Source organism: Canis lupus, chromosome 28 (genome assembly GCF_011100685.1).
Source record: "Canis lupus familiaris isolate Mischka breed German Shepherd chromosome 28, alternate assembly UU_Cfam_GSD_1.0, whole genome shotgun sequence".
Lineage (NCBI taxonomy): Eukaryota > Metazoa > Chordata > Mammalia > Carnivora > Canidae > Canis > Canis lupus.
The window spans coordinates 32165358-32185750 of NC_049249.1; the positions used below are offsets into that span (position 1 = coordinate 32165358).

The 20393-nt window shown below is 48.8% G+C and overlaps 1 protein-coding gene across 1 annotated transcript in view; it reads left to right on the forward strand.

Annotated features, from left to right (window-relative positions):
- The window catches only part of TACC2 (transforming acidic coiled-coil containing protein 2), a 193248-nt gene that overhangs the window by 121415 nt on the left and 51440 nt on the right, over nt 1-20393 (forward strand).

The window sequence follows — 20393 nt, forward strand, 5'->3', positions numbered from 1 at the left end:
GCTCCGCTCAGCGCTGGCGCTGGCCATCTCTCAGCTGGAGTCTCTGGCCTGCCTTCATCTCCTTCCACCTGGGAAGCTGCTCCTCTTGGGTGGACCAGGTGGCTGCTGCCTTAGCTACAGAGGCTTATGAGGAGGCTGGGGTGGCGGGTGTGGACAGCAGTGGATTGCTTTCGTTTCCGTGTTCTTTGCCTTTGTAAAGGAGAATAGCTCCAAGGGCCAGGAAGGTGGGTCTTCTGCACTGAGCATCCCATGGCTGTGTAGGAAAGTACCTGCTGGGGTCGTGGGACTTCCCAGAGCTTGTTTTGCACCTGCCAGCCCTCCTGATTTAGAAGGCTGTTTCTGGGTTCGCCCCTTCCATGGTTTCCTCTGTTTTGTCCTTAAGCAGAGGCAGCAGCAGCCTCTGGCTCTGGGCAGTGGTGGCGGCAGCCCCTGGCCTCAGTTTGCTCTGTGTTGTTGTGCAGCTGACCACCCAGACCCTATTGGGGCCGGTTTGCTGTCAGCATCCAGGCTTCACTTACCTCCAGGTGTTGATGGAGACCCAGAGTCTGAGAATTTTAGAGCTGAGACATCAGGATCTTAGAAGTCACAGGGAGCTTGTTCTTAACAGAACGGTTGTTTCAGATCCCACAAGCACATCATTTGTGAAACAACCACTTGGGCCTTTCGTGCTGGTCTTTATTCAGAGGGAGTCCAGTAGTCATTTTTAATCTCTGTCCCGTTAACTTCCAATTTGCTAAAAAATATATTTTAAGATGGACCGTATTATTTGATAAGCATGGATCAGGGCATCTTTCCAGGGCAGCGAAGTAGCTTACATTGCAAATTCTCTCTCCAGAGGGATGCAGTGGATAATTTATCTGGGAATAAAAGTGATGGGCTGTCGGCCCGTGGCCCTGGCCTTCCCTTGAGTCTTAGCTTGTGTCTTTGCTCTAAAGTGTCATTTTTTTCTGATTCCTTCCGTCTCCTCAGGGATATTCTAAAGATCAGTTTCCAAAGAGGGTCGCTGTTTTCCCTGTTCATCCTGAGAGGGAATCGGCTAGACATAGGCCATTTGTTGAGGTTGAAGCTTGACATCTTTTATTTTATTTTAAATATTTTATTTATTTATTCATGAGAGACACAGAGAGAGAGGCAGAGACACAGGCAGAGGGAGAAGCAGGCTCCATGCAGGGAGCCTGATACAAGACTCGATCCCAGGTCTCCAGGATCATGCCCTGGGCCGAAGGCAGATGCTCAACCGCTGAGCCACCCAGGGATCCCTGAAGCTTGACATCTTTTAAAGCTCTGCTGCTCTTTGGGCCGGAGAAAAAAATCCAGTGGGACAGAGCGACACCGTGAAAGTTGCCAACCTGCATGTGGCTGTCGCTGCGGGAGGAGCCATGTTTCCTGGGGCTCTCCTGGGTAGGCCCCATCTTTAATGGGGAGCAGGTCCAGGTCTCTGGAACTTCAGGAGCAGTCTGGATCAAAGGGACTCCGGCTTCTGAGAGTTGTTCCTCTTGGCCATTCATCAGACCCTTGGTGGAAGTTGCTCATTGCTAATACTCAGGGGGGCATACCTAGAGGGGTCTGTATTTTCCAGGAAGAAGGCTGGAGAGGCTGGCTTTACTTTGGGGAAAACATCTGGACACTTGTAGGTCATGCGTGGAATTTCCTGGCCCAGCCTCGTTTGGAGCAGGATCCGGTGACTGTGTTCGTTTCCGTTAATGCTCCAGGGTAGAAAGAATGGGCTGAAGGCACACTCTGGAGGGCAGGGCTGCCCGGAAGGGAGGGTCCTCACAGCATCAGTCTCCAAGGGTCTCTGTTCTTGGGGAAGAAGGTGGAGGGGACAGAGTCCAGAGTGTATGTGAGGCAGTGGGGTGGGAGTGCAAGGCCAGCCCAGCCAGGTGGCGTCCCACCCTCAGTCTCCTGGGCATCCCATTTGACTCTTCCTAAGCCAGTGTCTGGCAAAGTTTGTAAGTGCTGAAGTTTTGTGACCAGGAGCTTAGGGTCTGAAGGGGTGTCTCTGGGCAGAGATGCACCCAGAATGTTCCTTCCTCCAAAGGGCTTTGTGGACTTAGCCTGCACCTTTGGTCAAAGGTGCAAAAACAAACCATTCAGAGTAACTTAGACAAGAGGGTATGTGTCTCCTGTGACCTACGGGGAGGTTTCTTCTAGGAATAATTATTATCAGGATGGCTTTGGATAAAAGGACCCCTCTTGCCCTTCCCCCCGAAAAACTGGAAAAAAATCTCAGAACAACCTAAAACAATAGAGTTGGTGGCTTTCACAATCATGTTCTTTGATATATAGCAGGGTATCTACCTCTGGGCTGCCTGGGGCGACCCCTCTGAGCTGCCCCCCTCAGCTGCTGGGGGAGCCTTGTCCTGCAGCCTCTGGCACTGTCTGCAGGAACCTAGAGCCACAGTGCTGTGGGGAGGAAGCCAGGGAGCACTGGAGTCCATGGCTCTAGGAACTGGTCTTGAGCAGCTCATCTTATGTCTCCTGCCCTTCCTGGGATGTTGTGGGAGGCAAGCCCGTTCCAGGGACAACTCTCAGGTGTTTTGACACCTGTAGGGAGTATCTTTAGTGACCAGGGCAAGGCTTGAGAGAAATGACCTGAAGCACGGGGTAAGGAAGAAGCAAGAGGAGGAAGGCACTGAGGCGAGGCTGGAAGTTTCCAGCAGTGTTTTCCTGGGATTTTTGTTGCTGATGGCAGCTGATGCCGGATAGAGGTGGGGTCCATGGGAAAGGACTTCAGGAAAGAAAGGACGAGGTGTGCTTGGGTGGAAGGTGGTGCCGGAAGGTGTTGTCTGTGAGGATGAGGGAAAGCAGGACTTGAGAAGTGGAGATATATGTCATGTCCAGTTGTTTTAGTAACAGATGGAGGAAGAACATGTTGGAGCCAGCGCCTCCCTGGGGTGTAGCTCTTAGCACCCAGCCTGACTGCACGGTCCTGGGGGTGCCCCCAGGCGCCAGGGCCTCCTTGAGGTTGAGCTAGGGCCCCGTGGTCACCAGTCATGTGCTCTCATGCACAGGATAGTGGGCTGAGCCCTGTCCCTTCATGTGGCCTCAGTGGACTAGAGCAGAGTTGTCTCCTTCCTGGAGGACAGTGCAAAGCTGTCCTAGGTTCCTGGGCTTGTGGCATTGCCAGTTTGCTCTGTGCCCTTGGAGCCTTAGTTATGGCATCTGAGCAGTAGGGTTAACCTCCACCCCTCTCTCTGTTGCTGACAGATTCTGCAGATGGGAAACAGGATGCATGCTCATGTTGGGGACCCTGGAGAAGAAATGATGAATAAAATGTTTGTGAAGTACTTTGCTTGTGGTTTTTGTTTTTAATATTTTTAATTTTTTTTCTAAAGATTTTATTTATTTATTTGAGAGAGAGAGATCACAGAGGGAGAAGGAGAAGCAGATTCCTTGCTGAGCAGGGAGCCTGATGTTGGGCTCGATCTCAGGACCTTGGGATCATGACTTGAGCCTAAGGCAGGTGCTTAACCGACTGGGCCACCTGGGCACCCCAATGTTTTTTTTTTTTTTTTTAATATAGCATAATTCCTAGTGAAGTCTGGTAAAGAAAACCTGGAAATGCAGACACATTGTGCCAAAGGATGCTTTAGTATCACTCCTCGAGAAAACCCCCTTAGTGCCTGTGAAGTGGAAAAGAAGGTGCTAAACCTCAGAAAGCAGCCTGCTCAGATGGGCTTTCTCCAGTAACGCACTTCTCATCCTTTGTGTTTGCTCTCCTGGCTTTACATGATGCATTTCCTAATTATTCTCAAAATCTATTATATTATACTATACTGTGTCATGTTACATTTGTCATTTCCTGAATACTGTTTTTCTCCAATCTCCAAATGTGACCGTGTCTCTGAAACTCAGGGCTTACATTCCTGGCATGGTGTTTGGAAGGGAACCAGAGGTATGGGGGTGATGGTTATGGGCTTTCCAGGAGACACATTAATTGCCTAAATCTCAGGGGCCCTGGGAAGTAGTTCCCTCATACCCAGATGTAGTATGTTATTGGTAAAAAATAATATTAAATGAAATTGGAGCAATCAGGTTGTAAGATAGAAAAGGCCAAAGAGGCAGAATGATGGCTGGGCCCTTTCTACCTTGGAGGCCACTGTGATGCACAGACACGGGCCTGGCCTGCAGGGAGCTCACGGTCCACTGGGGGAGCCCAGTGTTGTATAATCCAAAGATGCACATGGGTGTTGTAGACACTGGGACCCACACTTCAGCGTTCAGTGGGGATGAAGTACTGGAGGGCTGCATGGAGGAGGGGACACTTCTGTTGAACCTTTCTGAGCAGGTATCTGCTGGGCGGGGGGGGGTGGGGGGGGGTGGGGGTGGGGAGGGGGGGAGGCAGCCAGGTGGAAGGAACAGTGAGAGCCAGCACAGAGGGTGGGAAAGGCCCTGGAGGGCTGGTGGAAGGCAGGGTGTGGGGTTTGGCTTGAGTACACAGAGTGAGAGCAGGAGGCAGAACCAGAGGAAAATTGCAGGGGTCAATCTTGGAGCACTTGGAGTCCCGCTAAGGAGTTTGGACAGCAGTGGACAGCCTTTGATGGAGTCATAAGACCAGGTTTGGGTTTGTGTTCAAGGAGAAACGGAGAAAAGAGCCCACCTTTGTTTATCTTACTCTGTGATCACACAAGTTGACTATAATTCGGAGTTTCCAGATTTGCCACTTAAGATACTGGCAGCCTCTCTTGTTTAATACATGGGTCCTTACCCGTAGGTTGAAGAGCCTGCCTTCCTCTTTAGGATTGTTTGGAAATTGGCTTTCCTGAGACTCCCCCCTGAGGTCCTCCCTCCTTAATAAAGAGCCTCCAAGTCTCATGCCCCTATATGGACAACGATTTAGTGCCTAAGCTGCTGCCCACCAGGGAGCTCTTTGGAACTGGCAGGGCTGTGGGCTGTTCTTCAGGCGACAGGAGGACACGTGCCCAGTGCCCACAGCTCACCCTGACTAAGTGGAATATACAGCATCATTTTACTTGCATCTCATTGTACGTGTAAACAGAAATCTTTTTTGTTTGTTTGTTTGTTTGTTTTTTGTCTTTTTCCTGAAAAAAATGTATGGCCTCCTCCATAGCTAGCCTTGCAGATCAGAGCTGCTAAAAGGGCTGGCCTGACCCTGGGAAGCCAGAATGTATGTGCGTTTGGGTGGAGCAGGTGGCAGCAGGAGGCCAGAAGGGAGAGAGAGAGGCAGCTGCCTGGGAAAGAAGCCACTCCTGTGCACCAGGCCTTTCTGAAGCTACAGAGGGAGGGGAGGCTCCCAGGTGAGGTTTTTGAGGCAGGGAGGACAATGGAAAAGGGAGGGCTTAAGGCCCAGGCCTAGAGGCTGTGAGGAAGCCAGTGGTGTTGTTCTGCTGTAGGAAGAAGGGATTTGGGGGATGGGGTGGAGATGGGCTGTCCAGGCACCAGGTTCCTGCTCCAGACCCTGGCTGGGCACTTGGAGTTCTCCGAGGAAATGAAGGAGCAGCATCTGAGTCTTCAAGAGGCACCCAAGCCCTGAGTTCCCCCTGCAGGTGTCAGGAAGCAGGGTGCATTTTCTTCTTGTCTGGGACCTGGAAAGAGCTAAGCTGGAAAGCGTGTGATGCACAGGGATGGGAGGGGCCAGCTCACCTCTGGGTGCCCCGCAGATGAGAACCCGTGGCCTGCTTCTCAAGTGTCTGTGCCTGTGGAGGCCCTTGCTCAGAGTGATGTTGGCTCTCTCCTCCTCTTCCTCCTTCCCTTTCTCTCTGAAGCATTGCTTCCACATCCTGGAGTGAGAAAGGTGTCTAAGGGGAAATCGAGGACTTGTGGGGCCTTGGTCTTGAAATAGCACCAGGGAGTGTCTGGTTATTTTTCTGTATCCGAGTATTTTTGCACATTCTTCGGTGGAAATGCTAATTTTCCATCACTGGTGTCTTTGTTGTAGGTTTTCTATTTATTTGCTTAGCGGCTGTGGAATGATGGAATTAAAAAATTTTTTTTAATTATTTATTTGAGAGAGAGAGAAAGCAAGCATATGCAGGCTCTCTGCTGACCAGGGATCCCGACATGGGACTCCATCCCAAGACCCTGGGATCATGACCTGAGCCGAAGGCAGACACCTAACCAACTGAGCCACCCAGGTGCCCCTGGAATGATGATTTGGTCGATGGATTTCTATCAAGTCTGATCTTGAGTGGCCCAGTCTGTTCAGTCCTTCGTTGATCTCGACCACCTGAGCCAAGCAGATGAACCCCCTCTGTTGTTGGCTTTTGAAAGAAGTGCTATATGGGAATGTCAAGAGTCAGAGCTTTTCGATCTTAAATTCGGGCAGAATTTGTCAGTCTCCATTCATACCAGAGCACGTGCTCTCACCAGTACCACCTCCTTCCAGTTGTGTGAGCCAAAACTGAGGCAAAATCCTCGATTCTTTCCTTTTTTTCTCATGCTTGATCTGTCAACATGTCCTGTGACAAATAAAGAGGAGATAAGCCCCTAATTATTTAATTCAACTTTCATTAAGATTCCAGCTGAAACCAGAAGCATGACTTTTAAAATAGTAGGAACCTTGAGATAATGGAAAACTTTGAGCCTTTGATACAAGAGATTTGAGAAAACAAAGCACAAAGCTGCCCTTGTCCTAAAAATAAGAGAGAGGCTGGAGCTTGTTTCTAAGTCAGGGCTCGAAGGCCCGAGGCATTGAAGTAGTCAGGTGGCCATTGTCAGATTCATACCTTTTTCTGACCCTTTCATCATCAAATTGAGTGGTAGAGTGGCAGGAAGGTCAGCTCTGAGAGTCTATTTTAACTCAATTGGGTTATTGTCACAAAACCCTTAACCTTGAGAGGGTTTGCCCGTTTGATGTGGGAAATTGTATCGTTCATTGGAGCTTTGTTATGTGTAATTGAAATCTGAGGTTACTTATCAGCCTTGTCATATTCAAACCACTGATTATGGCTCCCATACTTTTGTTATTAAATCCACCGGTGTAAGAGATGATTCAGGGTCTCTTGGGGTCAAGAAAAACTATCTTCTTTCTTTTTTTTCTTTCTTCCTTTTTAAAAGATTTTATTTATTTGAGAGAGGGAGAGAGAGAGACAGCACAAGCAGGGGGAGGAGGAGAGGAGAGAAGCAAATTCTCCTCTGAGCATAGAGCCCGACAGAGGGCTCGATCCCAGGACCCCGGGATCATGACCTGAGCTGAAGGCAGGTGCTTAACCAAGACTGAGCCACCCAGGCGCCCTACGAAGAACAGTCTTCTTTCTTGTATCAGTGATGGTGACAGTAAAAGTAAATGCTTATTTTAGCCCACACTTTTCAAAAGCACACTTGGGATCTCAGCTTTTTCCTCCACCTTCCACGTGGGTCTCGAGTCCGACCACTCCTCACCTTGGCTGCCAGTCAGTCTAGTGCTCGGCCCCACCTTCTGACTCTGGACTCAGTTTCCTCGCTGATGTGATGGGCTCTCCCTCTGCCCCCGCTGCCACCCTGCTGCTGTCATCAGAGCACTCACGGTGGCCTTCACAGAGTCCTCCCCCGTGGGAAGCCCTCTGCAGGCCTTCCAGCTTCTCAGGGCAGACTTTCTGCTCCTGGCCCTCCTCCCCAGGGCCCATCACTCAGCCCACCCTTTGCACCTGGCAAGCTCCTTCCCATCCCTGGGCTCTTCACCAGTTTCTCGGCCTGGAACCTTCTTTCCCCGGCTCTGCGAGGACGGGCTCCTCCTTCCTTCTTCATGTCCGTCTTCGTGTCTGTCTTCCTTTTAGGGTACGCCAGAGAGAGAAAAACTCTCTCTGCACCCCAGAGCCCAGAACGAACCGAGTCAGCACTCCTTCTACTTTGCTGATTACAATTTGTCAGAGTGGCTGTGAATTAATTCAGTAAATATTCGAGTGAAATTTATTGCTTGATTTTACAATTCCTCGCCCACAGCCATTTTAGCAGCGTGTGTGTGTGTGTGTGTGTGTGTGTGTGTGTGTGTGAAAGAGAGAGAGCATGAGCTGAGGGTAGGAGAGTGTATTGGGTGTGTGGGAAGAGCAAGAAAATCACATTCTCTTCTCATTGCTCTGTAAACCCATGAATCATTGGTATAACTGTCCTCTGGCTACAGGGGGCTTTAAAGAAAATAGGACTGTGCTTTATGTTTCTCTGATTAGGTTCAGGCGAGGAATACAGGAATCTTAGTTGTAGGATTTTGAACTTACTAACGACTGGAGCCAGTCAGCGCCTTCTCAATGCCTGATTGTGCAAGTATAGACTCACTTCTCAGCAGCCTCATGTGGTCCATGTTCCTGCCTCTGCAAAGGTGAGGAAACGGGCCCAGGGAAGGTGTGTTAAGGCACCTGTCCAAAATTTGGAGCCAGATCTATAAATGCTCGTTTTTATTTTTATTTTTTACGAATGCCATGCTGTTTCCTTCTATAAAATTCTCAGAATCAGATAATTCAGATATTATATGTGAAGAGCATGATTTAATTCAGACTTCATCAGTTCAGAATTTTTTTTTTAAAGATTTTTTAAAAAATGTGTGAGACATAGGCAGAGACACAGGCAGAGGGAGAGGCAGGCTCCCTGTGGGGAGCCCGATGTGGGACTGGATCCTGGGACCCCGGGGTCATGCCCTGAGCTGAAGGCAGACGCTCAACAACTGGGCCACCCAGGTGCCCAGGTTGAGAATTTTTTATAAAGATTTTATTTATTTATTTGGGGGAGGAGGGGCAGAAGGGGAGACAGAAGAATCTCAAGCAGGCTCCAGGCCTCGATCCCACAGCCCTGAGATCATGACCTGAGCTGAAATCAGGAGTCTGACACTTAGCCAACTGCACCACTCAGGCGCCCCCCTGTTTAGAATTTTTTTAATAAGTGGGTCAAAGACTGAGCGATGTGGCTGCATTATGTATGAGAGAATGGTGTGAAAATATCCTGAAGTAGGCAGTGCCTTAAGAGAAATGCACGTTTTCAAGGCATTGAACAATACTTATTCTCTGTAACTGGCAGGCTGTTTACAAGCCATTCTTTTCCTCGTGGTCACATCAGTGGTCACATCAAGAGATCGGAAGGAAAGGGACAGAGGATTTAAGTGCTCCCTTTTCGTACAAAAGCACTGTTTGCAGACATTGCTAGAAAACGAGCTTTTAAAACTCTCTAAATGTCAGGCTTCTTACTAAAGAGTTCTAGCCATCCCATCCCTGGCACAGGTTTGCCACATTTTGCTTCTGGGGCAAAGTCATCATTGAGACACACAGTGGACCACACGTTGCCATTTATTTAGCAGAGCTGGGAAGGAATTTTCCGGGAGAGTTTGTCTTTGATCTGCAGAGACCAGCTGGGGGAGGTATTGGCTGAGCATCACCCCTGGGCAATGCCGGGGGGCGGGGGGGCGGAATTACTGATTTTCAGATAAATGAAATATAACAATGACTGAACCTACTCTCTAAATCAGGAAAGCTTCAGGTCTGGGAAGGCTCACTCAAGGTCAGCAGTCTCAGCAGGAGGATGTGATGCTATGATTTGTTATCCCAGCTGCTTCGATCTCACAGGGGGGATCTCACAGGGGGCTGCTCGGGGGTTTTAGCAAACTGGGTGAAATCTGCCTGTAAAGTGTATACAGTTGACCCTTGCACTGCGAGGTTCCATTTATATGTGGTTTTTTTCCAATGCAGTTCAGTGCTATAAATATACTTTCTCTTCCTTATGATTTCCTTAATATTTTCTCCTCTTTTATATGGGTTTTTTTCCGATGCAGTTCAGTGCTATAAATAACTTTCTCTTCCTTAATATTTTTTTCTTCTCCACTTTTATATGGGTTTTTTTTTTTTTTCTGTTGCAGTTCAGGGCTATAAATATACTTTCTCTTCCTTATGATTTCTGTAATATTTTCTCTTCCCCACTTTTATATGTGTTTTTTCAATACTTTCTCTTCTTTATGATTTTCATAATATTTTCTCTAGCTTACTTTCTTGTATGAATACAGTATATAATACATGTAACATATAAAATACATGATAATCAACTCTTTATGTTACCAGTAAGGTACTTGGTCAACAGTAGATTGTTGGTAGTCAAGTTTTTGGAGAGTCAAAAGTTATACTTGGATTTTGACTGCATGGGTAGGGGGGATGGTTGGTGCTCCAAACCCCTGTGTTGTTCACAGGTCAAATATTTATGTTAAATGCAATGACCTCAACGTGATTCAGTAATGAATTCATGCTGAAACATTAAGAAGAGACGAGTATAGGGATGTTGTCCGATGCAGGAAAGTCCTCAAATCCTTTGTTGTTATTAATAATAATTTGCAAAAAAAAAAAATTTGCAAATCTTTGAAGGACTACTCTAAAGGCGAAATTTTAAGTGATGAATTTTAAAGTCAAAACACACGAGCTTTTATTGTTGATGGAAAGGGCAGGATTCAGATTAGGAGGCAGCTTCCAAATGTGCTTTTCCTCCTTTTGACCAGAGATGGGGGTGGGGGGATTGGAGAAACGGGGTGGGGGGCATGTGCACACACACACACACACACACACACGCACACTGGGGGAAGGGAGAGCAGAGGAGAGGGAGACAAATACTGAGAGACTCTAGGACAAATAGAAACCCAGCCCAATTCAGAGTCTCAGAGACACGCAGAAATAGATATGGAGACAGACAGACACTTAGGTGAGGGTGCTTTGGATATAAAGAACCTGGGAGCCCTGAATGCTAAGGCCGGAACCACCCTTGTTCTGCTGAGTGGAAAGAATCTGCTCTGAGCTTGGTTAGCACTTGCGTCGCCCTTGACCCTGTGATGACTGTTGCCCTCTGAGGTGTGAGTCAGTGAGGGTAGCAGAATTCAGGGGCTGGCCTGAGCCCCCTGAAGAAGGCAGTTGGGGGGCCCCAAGGGTCTGGGTGTCCACAACCTCCCCTGTCACCCAAGGTAGGTTCCAGGAACCTCAAGTGGTTGTAGTCAGGAGGGCAGGGCTGGGGCCACTTGGACATGCCCTTGGTGGTTGAATGAGGGACAGGCTAAGGTATGGCGAGGGACAGCAGAGCATGAGAGAAAAGGGCCGAGGACAGGGGATCCAGGCTGGCCTGGCAGGTGCCCCCATGGGGATCATGAATCCAGATGCGGAAACCCCATTGTTTGATCCATCACCCCAGAGCTGAGGATGCCTTGGAAATCCGATGGCACCCAAATGTTTGCAGACTCTAGCTGCCGTTTGCAGGAGCCCTGGGGTCACAGAAGAAGCCACTTGGTTTGGGACAAGGGGCACAAGACATATGCTCTTGTCTCGGCTCTGCCCCGTGGGACTCTTTAGCCCCTCAATGAGTCACAGGTCCCCTTGGCTCTGGATTTTCAACCTCGGGCCCCAGAAGGATGCTCATGAGCTTCTTGAGAGCAGGTTGCTGGTGTGTCTGACTTGGCCGCCCAGGTGCCTGGCCCAGAACAGGTGACAAATCCTACTGAGATTGTCGTGGAACAATGTCCCTGTATCCCCATGCCTTGCCTGTTGTGGGGGTCAGGTGGGAAGAGAGGTGAGGAGGCTGAAGAACAAGCTGTAAGGTTGGCTGAGATGAGCAGTCCCTGGGGGAGGCACCCCCAACCTGGTGCCCAGGGCCTGCCTGGGAAAAGACCCTGACAGCAGACATTTGTGGCTTGTACATGGTGAGCCCAGGAGGCAGGGTGAGTGCTTTCTGCTGGTTGTGGGAGCACCTGAAAGGGCAGGCCCCAGGCAGGTGTGTCTGCCCTGGGCTGTGCAGGGAGGAAGGCTATATTCCAGCTGCTGCCCCTGCCCCAAACCCCTGGTCCACTCCTCTTACACCATGCTACCCTGCACAAAATCCAGCTAATCAGACCCAGCCGAGGCCCATTCCTTGCATTCTGGAAACCTGGGCTTGGGGAGAGCACGCTGAGCAGATCTGGGAAGGCCCCTGGTGTCCCCAGCAGCGTGGGTGGGCCCTGTCCTCTTCAGGCCAGCATCCTCCCCTGTAGCAAAGCGAGTGTGTACTCATGCTGAGATATCTTTTCTGATTACAAAAACAACACTTATGTTGCCTCTGTGCACTTATATTCCTGTCTCTACACAGGTATATGTCTGTTATGTAAATGTGCGTGGATGTTTCTGTATATTTATGTTTGTATATAATTATCATATCCCAAATAAGCTCATACTATATATAATTCCTTAATTTGCTATTTTTTCCTACTTATTACTCAACTTGGAGCTCTGCTGACTATACACGTGAACCTACTACGCCCACGTCAACAGTGTGTGGTGCTGGGGGCGGGTCTGGCACTTGCCAGGTGCTGGGGAAGCCTGCCCTAGTGGGTGACCAGACATTACGCTCTTTCTGAGTTCTTGCATCGTCTTTTATGGTCCTTCTGTCTCACAGATCCTCAGGCTTCATAGATGCTGTCCCTACACCCGTCTGCCCTGCCCTTTCTGATTTGTTTTGGTTTCAGAAACACTAGGTACCAAACTGTCTTGGTCTGTTGAGGCTAGGTAAAACAAAAGTGCCATAGGTGGGGCAGCTTCAACAACAAACATTTATTCCTCACAGTTCTGAAGGCTGGAGAATCCCCAATCAACAGATTCGGTGTCTGGTGAGAGCCTGGCAAGGGGGTTCCCTGGGATTTCTTTTATAAGGACACCCTTATCCTTATCCTTATCCTTATCCTTATCCTTATCCTTATCCTTATCCTTATCCAAGGGCTGGATCAGGTTCGAATCACATCCATCACACTGGGAATGAGATTTCAACATGAATTTTGGGGACACACGTATCCAGTCCATTGCACAAAGCTACCAGAATAGTATATAAAAGAAGGATAAGTGTGTTGTCAGACAATACCAGAAGAGCTTTTCATCAAGGAAAGTGCCAAATCTTTAGCACACATAGTTGAACAGAGACGTTTTTGTGTTCCCTTGATCGCCGGTGAAGTCTTAGCTGGCTGGTTTGCTTGTTCACAGTCTGACCAGGTAGGGTGTTCTGGAGTTCTCGCTAGAGAAAAGGGAAGGACTCCTAACGATAGTCTGTAGAAAGCTCCTTCTTCTGTCTTTCTCATTTCCATGTGTTCTTTTCTTTTCTTGCTAATGTCTATAAATATCTTATTTCTGGTTAGATTTTTAAGAATCTGACTTTAAAGATTCCAGCTTAGGTTACCCAAGCAAGGAGTTCAGCGACACAGATGAGATTTCAGAGATATCGTTGCAGAAGGCAAGGGTATTAAGAGGCAGTCGAGTCCCTTTCTTTGTCAAGTCCTGAGACTTGATTGGCATTCTGGCATTTCTCCAGGATCCAGTTGCAAACAGGTGGCATCAGGAGCGCGGGGCTACTGGCTCAGCCTTCTTTCTACCCTGCTTGCCCTAAAGCACTCAGCCACTGGAGCGTCTCTTCCGCTAAGTGCCTGGTGTTGTTGCAAATTAGGTGGTTGCAGAACGAAGTGTGTGTAGGGATGTTGCGTTGGGCACATGTGTGTGTGCACCCAGACATGCACGACACCACACCGAGCCTCCTCCATTCTGGAAATACTCCTCCCCCTCCCCGCCGCTGGGGTTTGTGGGCTGTGTGCACCTCAAGGGAAGGATGAAGATCACCCTGAGAGGCCCGGTGTCCTGCAGGACGTACTTCTGTTCACAGGCGGCCTGGCAGGACAGCCGTCCCACGTAGTGTGTAGGCTCTAGATTCTCCTTCATGCCCAAATCTGTAGCTGTGACTAAATAAAATAGGAGACTTAGCTTGCTAGCAGATCACATTCCCCCAGCTTCCTAGTGGCTGGAGGCCACGGGCAGAATCAGAGCAGCAGTAATCAGGGGAAGGGATTATCCTTACAGTTATTTTTCCCTTTATTGGACAAGTAATCCAAGGGCCCAGGCAGTCAGGGGACTTGCTTGAGTTCACCCAGTTACAGTGAGTGACGTCCTTGGAAGGAATTCTATGGCAGTTGCTCATTGCCTTGGGGAAAATTCTGTCTCCCATCTTCCATTGGATCTGAGTGGGTTGCTTATTTGTGTGTGCTCTTAGCCTTCACCAGGCCGCTTCCCTCCCTGGGATGCCACCTAGCCTAGAAACGGCCAGTGTGTCGACTGCTGGTGCCCCTGGACCCCCGATGGTATCTCCAAGTGGCCCCCAACTGCTAGCTACTTGAATCTGAAAATGGGACCTGCTATAGCAACCCGACAGATGCTAGGTGCCGGAAATCTTGGGAGAAGTGTGCTGTCATCTGCTTTGGTTCTTTCCTGGAGCATCAGCCTGGAAAACTCTAGCAACCTGGCTTGCCAGAACTAGCTCTGTGTTCATGGAAGACGGCATCTGACCATGGCCTCCTTGGTCACCTGACAATCCAAGAAATGTCTTAGCATTTGGTCCTGTTGCAATGACATTCTCCCTTGACCTAAATGTTGAAGAGCGATATTGCAGAGCAGGTTCCTTTCCTCTCTGCCTGATGGGCACATTGAAGTGAAAGAGTCTTTTCGGCCAACCCCCCTCCCCCAAAATGACCAGTCTGGTCAAGCTGCTTTAGGGAGGAGGGAAGTGTGTGTGGGTGTGCGTGCGAGAGTATGCACATGTGTTGCGACAGGGACTGTCGCATTTCTTGACAAGGCTGTCCAATGTGGTGCATTTTGATAGAATTTAGTGCAGGACAATTTCAAAAATACCCTTTCTTGCACAAATCCATCAAACTCTTAGATGCAGAGATGAGGGAGATGGTCTGATCTGCCAAGAGCTCTGTGTTGTTTCTGGAGGGTCTCTCTCTCTTCAGGAATGGCAGGTGTCTTTCAGCCTGGAGGGTGTGAGCCAAGGCATAGAGCTTTGGGTCAGCACTGTCGCCTCTCTCTGGGTTTGGTTTCAAAGGGAAGGAGGCCTGAGGGCCACTTACCTCTTGCTCAGGTGGGCCCTCCAGGGGGACCTGAGAGGGTGGGGCTTATGTCATGGGAAGCCCCCCTGCCTCTAGAGTGCCTGCACTGTGGCCTTTCACTCTTGGGGGGTGGTTCCAAGATCTCTATCCCCAGGCTCACTTTCACTAGAATTCTGAGAATTTGCCATAGAAATAGATAACTTTCTAGGTAGATAACTTCTTGGGGCATCTTGGTGGCTCAGTTAGTTGAGTGTCCGACTCTTGGTTTCTGCTCAGATCATGATCTGGGGACCATGGGATCAGGCCCCACATGGGCCTCCACGCTCAGCAAGGAGTTCTTTCTCTCCCTCTCCATCCTCCCCTCCCCCAGCTCCTGCTCTCTCTCTTTCCCCCTGCCTCTAAAATAAATAAATAGATAAAATCTTTGAAAGAAAGAAGAATGAACTATTTCTTGATAACGAGATAGCACTTCAGTAGAGGTAACTTTAGATTTCCTGGCAGGGAAATGCAGTTAGGTGCCAGGGCACTGCAGTTAGGATGGGGGAGGCTCATACTTGGACACAGTGTGTAATGAAAACAGGCCGGTTCTATTGAAGGTCCAGCCAAGGCTCTGCCAAAACGAGCTGGTTACCTTGGGAAGTCACCGCAGCTCCCCTGGCCTCAGTTCCCTTGCTTGTTTAGAAGGATGTGATAAGAGATGCCTGGGTGGGTCAGTGACTGAGCATCTGCCTTTGGCTCAGGGTGTGATCTGGGGTCATGGGATGGAGTCCCACATTGGGCTCCCTGCATGGAGCCTGCTTCTCCCTCTGCCTGTGTCTCTGCCTCTCTCTCTCTGTCTCATGAATAAATAAAACTAAAATCTTAAAAAAAAAAAAAAAGGACATGATAAGCAAGTTGGAATGGGAATTTTTCTCCCATCTTCAGAGTTGAAAGATTCATTCTGTGGTATTTGAGATTTACTTTCCCAAGCCCTTGAATTACCTCCTGTAAGACTTGAGCAAAATGTAACTGCTTAGTGAGAAGCCGAAAAACAACATTTATAGCACCTCTTTAGTGAGAGATATCCATGTTTTGGGGCCCCTGGCTGACTCAGTCAGTAGAGCATGTGACTCTTGATCTTGGGGTCTGGAGTTTGAACCCCACTTTGGGTGTAGAGATTATAAATAAATAAGCTTAAAAAAAGGGAGATACCTATGTTTTATTTATACACATACACATTCACACATGCTTTTGTGTATATACGTATATGTGTGTGATTATATCATATTATGCTAACTTTATCATGTGTTGTGCTAACTTACATTGATGTATTTGTGTGGGTGCTGATCTTATACTATTTTGTTGTTACAGTTCATAGAAGTAAAACATGAAACTATTGAAAGTAAACCAGAAAGATAGCGCAACAGCCCTAGGGTCCTACATTTTGCCAGCTGTCTTGCTTTGGGGACAGTTTCCACGAAGTGCTGTATTTTAACACAGTGTGTCATCTGTGGAGGGACTGATTTCTTCATTGTGTGAAGCAGAGGTTTTCAGACTCTGCTCAGTGGGACCTCAGAACTATATATTCTCTGAAATCCGAGGAAATATTTGAAACAATACTTTAAAACTTTGTTGACACACACCTGGGGAGCTTGGCAGGTTTGGTTTCCGTGGCTAACACAGTCTCTCTGTACTTGGCATTGGGTTACATGTTTCTTCCTCTCTCTCTCTTTTTTTTTTTTTTTTAAGATTTTATTTATTCATGAGAGACACAGAGAGAGAGGCAGAGATATAAGCAGAGGAAGAGGCAGGCTCCCTACAAGGAGCCCTATGCAGGACTCGATCCCAGGACCTGGGGATCATGCGCTGAGCCAAAAGCAGATGCTCAACCACTGAGCTACCCAGGCACCCTTGGGGTTACGTGTTTCTATCTTTCCTTCCATTCTGGATCCTCCATACTGTGTCGCCTTGGATACCACCAGCATATTGCCTTGTGCCGATGGATTAATTTGGTTTTGTACTGTCAGGTAGCTGTTTGGCCCTGTCTGCCTTATTAAAGAATATCCGTGATCACAGGACAAACTATTAAGAAACAGGTGCTGTTTGCAGTCACTCATCAGTCTGCATCAGGACTCTGCCTGGTAATGTGCAACCTGGGGAGCAGTTAGCAGATCCCAGGCTGCCGCTGGCATCCAAACCCCTGGTGTCAAGTTATCAAGTTTGTCAAGATAGCTTTATTGTTCCCAATGATGGACTTTGTCATAAGAATATCTTCTAAATTGAGCTTATAAAATAAATGAAATCCTGCTTTTTTCTCAGTGCATAGGATTCATTTGGAAGAAGAGTTCTACTGTCAAAAATGTTTGGAAACCACTGATACAGTAAAAAGAGGGCAGATTTTAGAGGCAGACAGTTCTGGATTTGAACCCAACTTCCAGTGCTTGCTAACTAGATGGCCAAGGGCAAAGTAATTTGCTTCCCTAAGCCATTGTTATGCCATCTGGAAAATGGGCCTGTTCTCCAGCAGGCAGGCTGTTTTTGGAGACTACGGAGAAAGGTACAAATGGGCCTAGCCCAGTGCCTGACACAGAACGGAACAGCTCAGCATATAACTATGATAAAGCTTTTCATGCTAGGAATTAAAGTCCTCATATTTTATGACTGGTCATTAAGAGCTATCTTTTATGGAAAGACATACATCTTATTTTATTTGCGTGTATTTCCATATTACCTTGTATAGAGAATATCGTGTATGCATATCCTGGTAAATGCATTTTCCTCTAATTTAGAGACGTTTTAGCGGACTGGAGTGGCACATTCTTTCTGATGCATCTTTGCGGCAAATTAATTTCCCTTTCTTTCATTTTGAAAGTGCATGGAGCCTTAACAGAATAATTTATTGTACTTATTTTTTTCTAGTAGGGAAAAAAAACATCAAACAGCCGAGGGGAGCTGCTTTTATGCATTGGGACTCCAAAGTGCTGCTTTATTTTTATGTACAGGCTCTTTGTGGGTGGACTGCAGAAATCCCTGCTCTTGGAAATGTTTCTGAGCCCTCTGGGAAACTGAACAGGGGGAAAAGAGCTAATTAAAAAAGCTGCCATCCGCCTCCTCTAATTAACTTGCTCTCTGCTCCTGGGAGAGGGAGCGGAAATGTGAACACCACGCGGGCAGCACCGGAAGTAAATGCCATTCCTGTGGTCCACGGTCGCCCGTGGTGTTTTGATGCAGAAGTGGTTCGTGGTAAACAGGCAAGGGACCACAAAGGGGCTTGGTGTGCCCTCTCCCGCCCGCGCGGGCAGCGGTGAATGTGGCTCCTTCTGAGCAGGTGCACCGGCCGGGCAGCTGCAGCAGGGGGGACCTCATTGGAATTCAGCAGCTCGGACCCGAGAGCATCCGGCCCTCCCTGTCGCTTGCTTGTGCTGTTGGGAAAGAGCAGGGGTCCTTTGTGCTCTAAAGCCGCACGTCGCCAGGGCCCAGGGTTGCAGAAGCCCCGGGAAGAGCGCAGCCGTTCACTCCGTGCCTCCACCGCACGCTGGAGCAGCTCTCCGCGTCCGTGGCCGGCAGTGTGGCTAACTTCCTCCTGACATCTTGGACACATTTAGATCCCAGGGGTACGGCAAGGGGATCAGGGGTGGGACCTCACGGGACAGAGGCTGTCCTTCGGCAGAGATGGCTTTTGCGACCTGGCGGATGTGGCCCTTGGTGGAATGGGCCCAGTGGATGTGGACTGCGGTGACCAGCAGTGGAGACTCCAGCCTGATGGCCCTCCAAGGAAGCTCTGGAAAGAGGCAAGTTGGCTCCGTGCGCCTTGTCCTGATGCGTGCAGCGACGGGGGGCAGGGTGACATCCAGGGCCCGCCAGGGGGACCCGATCTCTTATTCCTCTTTGATTCTCCAGTGCGTGACGTCCTTGTGTTTTTCATGCTGGCGAACAGGCCCTGCAAAACTCCGCTACCTTGATCTGCTGTCGTCCACGTGTGTATCCTCACATCCCCCAGACAAAAGCTAAGGCCTTTGATATTAATGTGTGTTTGTAAAAAGTCAGCTGGCCCCCATCCTGTTTGTGTGGGTTCAGTCTTTACGCGTGAAACTTGATAGCGTGCAAGCTTCAGCTCATTGGATCTCGTCAAAAGCAGCTCTGAGGTTTCTGTTCTGTCTCTTTGGGTCCCTGGAGGGCCTTGCGGCTGGTTGGAGGAGCCAGGGTTCTTGGGGGTGGGGTCTTTGGCGCTGATAAAATGAGTCACTGACAAGTTGTAAAAAACGTCAATGTGTAGATTTTTCTGAAGGAAAACTCGCCGGATGGCTCCTTTTTCCTGTGCTGGCTGACGGTGGAGGAGATTGGCTTGGTTCCTGGTTCTCTCCGCCTGCTGGCAGATAGTCTTTAGAAGATGCTGTCCTGCGTGGAGGTCACTAGTCCGTTGACCCTCAGCAGCATGAGCTCAGCAACGTGAGCATTTCATGCTCTAGACTCACCTGGTTCGTCACCCTCTGATTGTGTGTCTTCACCCAGATTTGTCAGCTGGGTCACTTTTGCCAGCAGCAGTCCTGAGTATCCACCCTCTTGATGATTACCTTCCCTGTTGCAAATGAATAAATGGCATTTTAGTCTCTCTACGATATCTCGAGGTGGGAATCAGCCCAGGGGATGCTGCTGCCGCCGCTCGTACTCTGGCATCCTCAGAGTGAGGTTGGTCCAGGGCATCTTGGGCAAGGGAGGAGCTGCCCCTGCAGCCTGAGGACACATGCTTGGCTCCAGAGGTCTCATTCTTTTTGGCTCAAAATTGAGCCCCTGGGAGAAGCAGGATGATGGAGAAGGGCTATCTGCTCTGGGTTTTCTAGAGTCCAGGACAAGGCTTTAGTTTATTGAGCAGCCTCCCTCTTATTTCTGAGTCGGATGTCCTTGGGGTGGAAGTTTGGTCCCGTTCCCTGGATGAAGAATCTTCCTTGAGAGCAGACCTTCCAGCAGAGCAGCAGCGGTTATTATCGTTCTCAGTGAGGTCAGCAGGCTGGGTTTAATGTCTTGGTCTGGTACATCCTCCAGCGAGCTGGCTTGTCAGCTTACTTTTTTGTTCGCTCGTTCGTTCATTCATTCATTCAACAGATATTTATTCATTGCCTCCTGGCTTAGGCTCAGAGATGCTGTGATAAATAAGGCTTGCTGCCCTCATGGCCTTGGAGCTCAGTAGATGAGAAAGATAACACAATGAGGAAGTGAATAAATCTAGAATAAGTTATGAGAAGCTCTGGGAAGGAAGGGCAGGGGAGAGAATGATGGGCGGAGAGACCATATGAAATTTGGTTTCATGGAGTATGGACCCTATGATGTGTTGGAACCATGGCATCGTAATGTGTTCTGGGAATATCAGTTTGACTGAATTGGTGCCAGAGTTGATCAAAGGTTCCCTTGTGTTTGTATTTGTCACTGAGGCCAGAAATATGTATTTCTCACGGGGCTTAGTTCAAAGCATACATCATTTGGGAACAAAGCTGGTGATAATGAGATTCCCTCTTGGGAATCATGCTGGGAAATGACTTTCCTCACATCTTTCCTTGAACAGTTAAATTGGGCAACAAGCCTGGATCTCGCTGTCCCGGGTAGGGGTCAGAGGGCCACACAGCCTCAG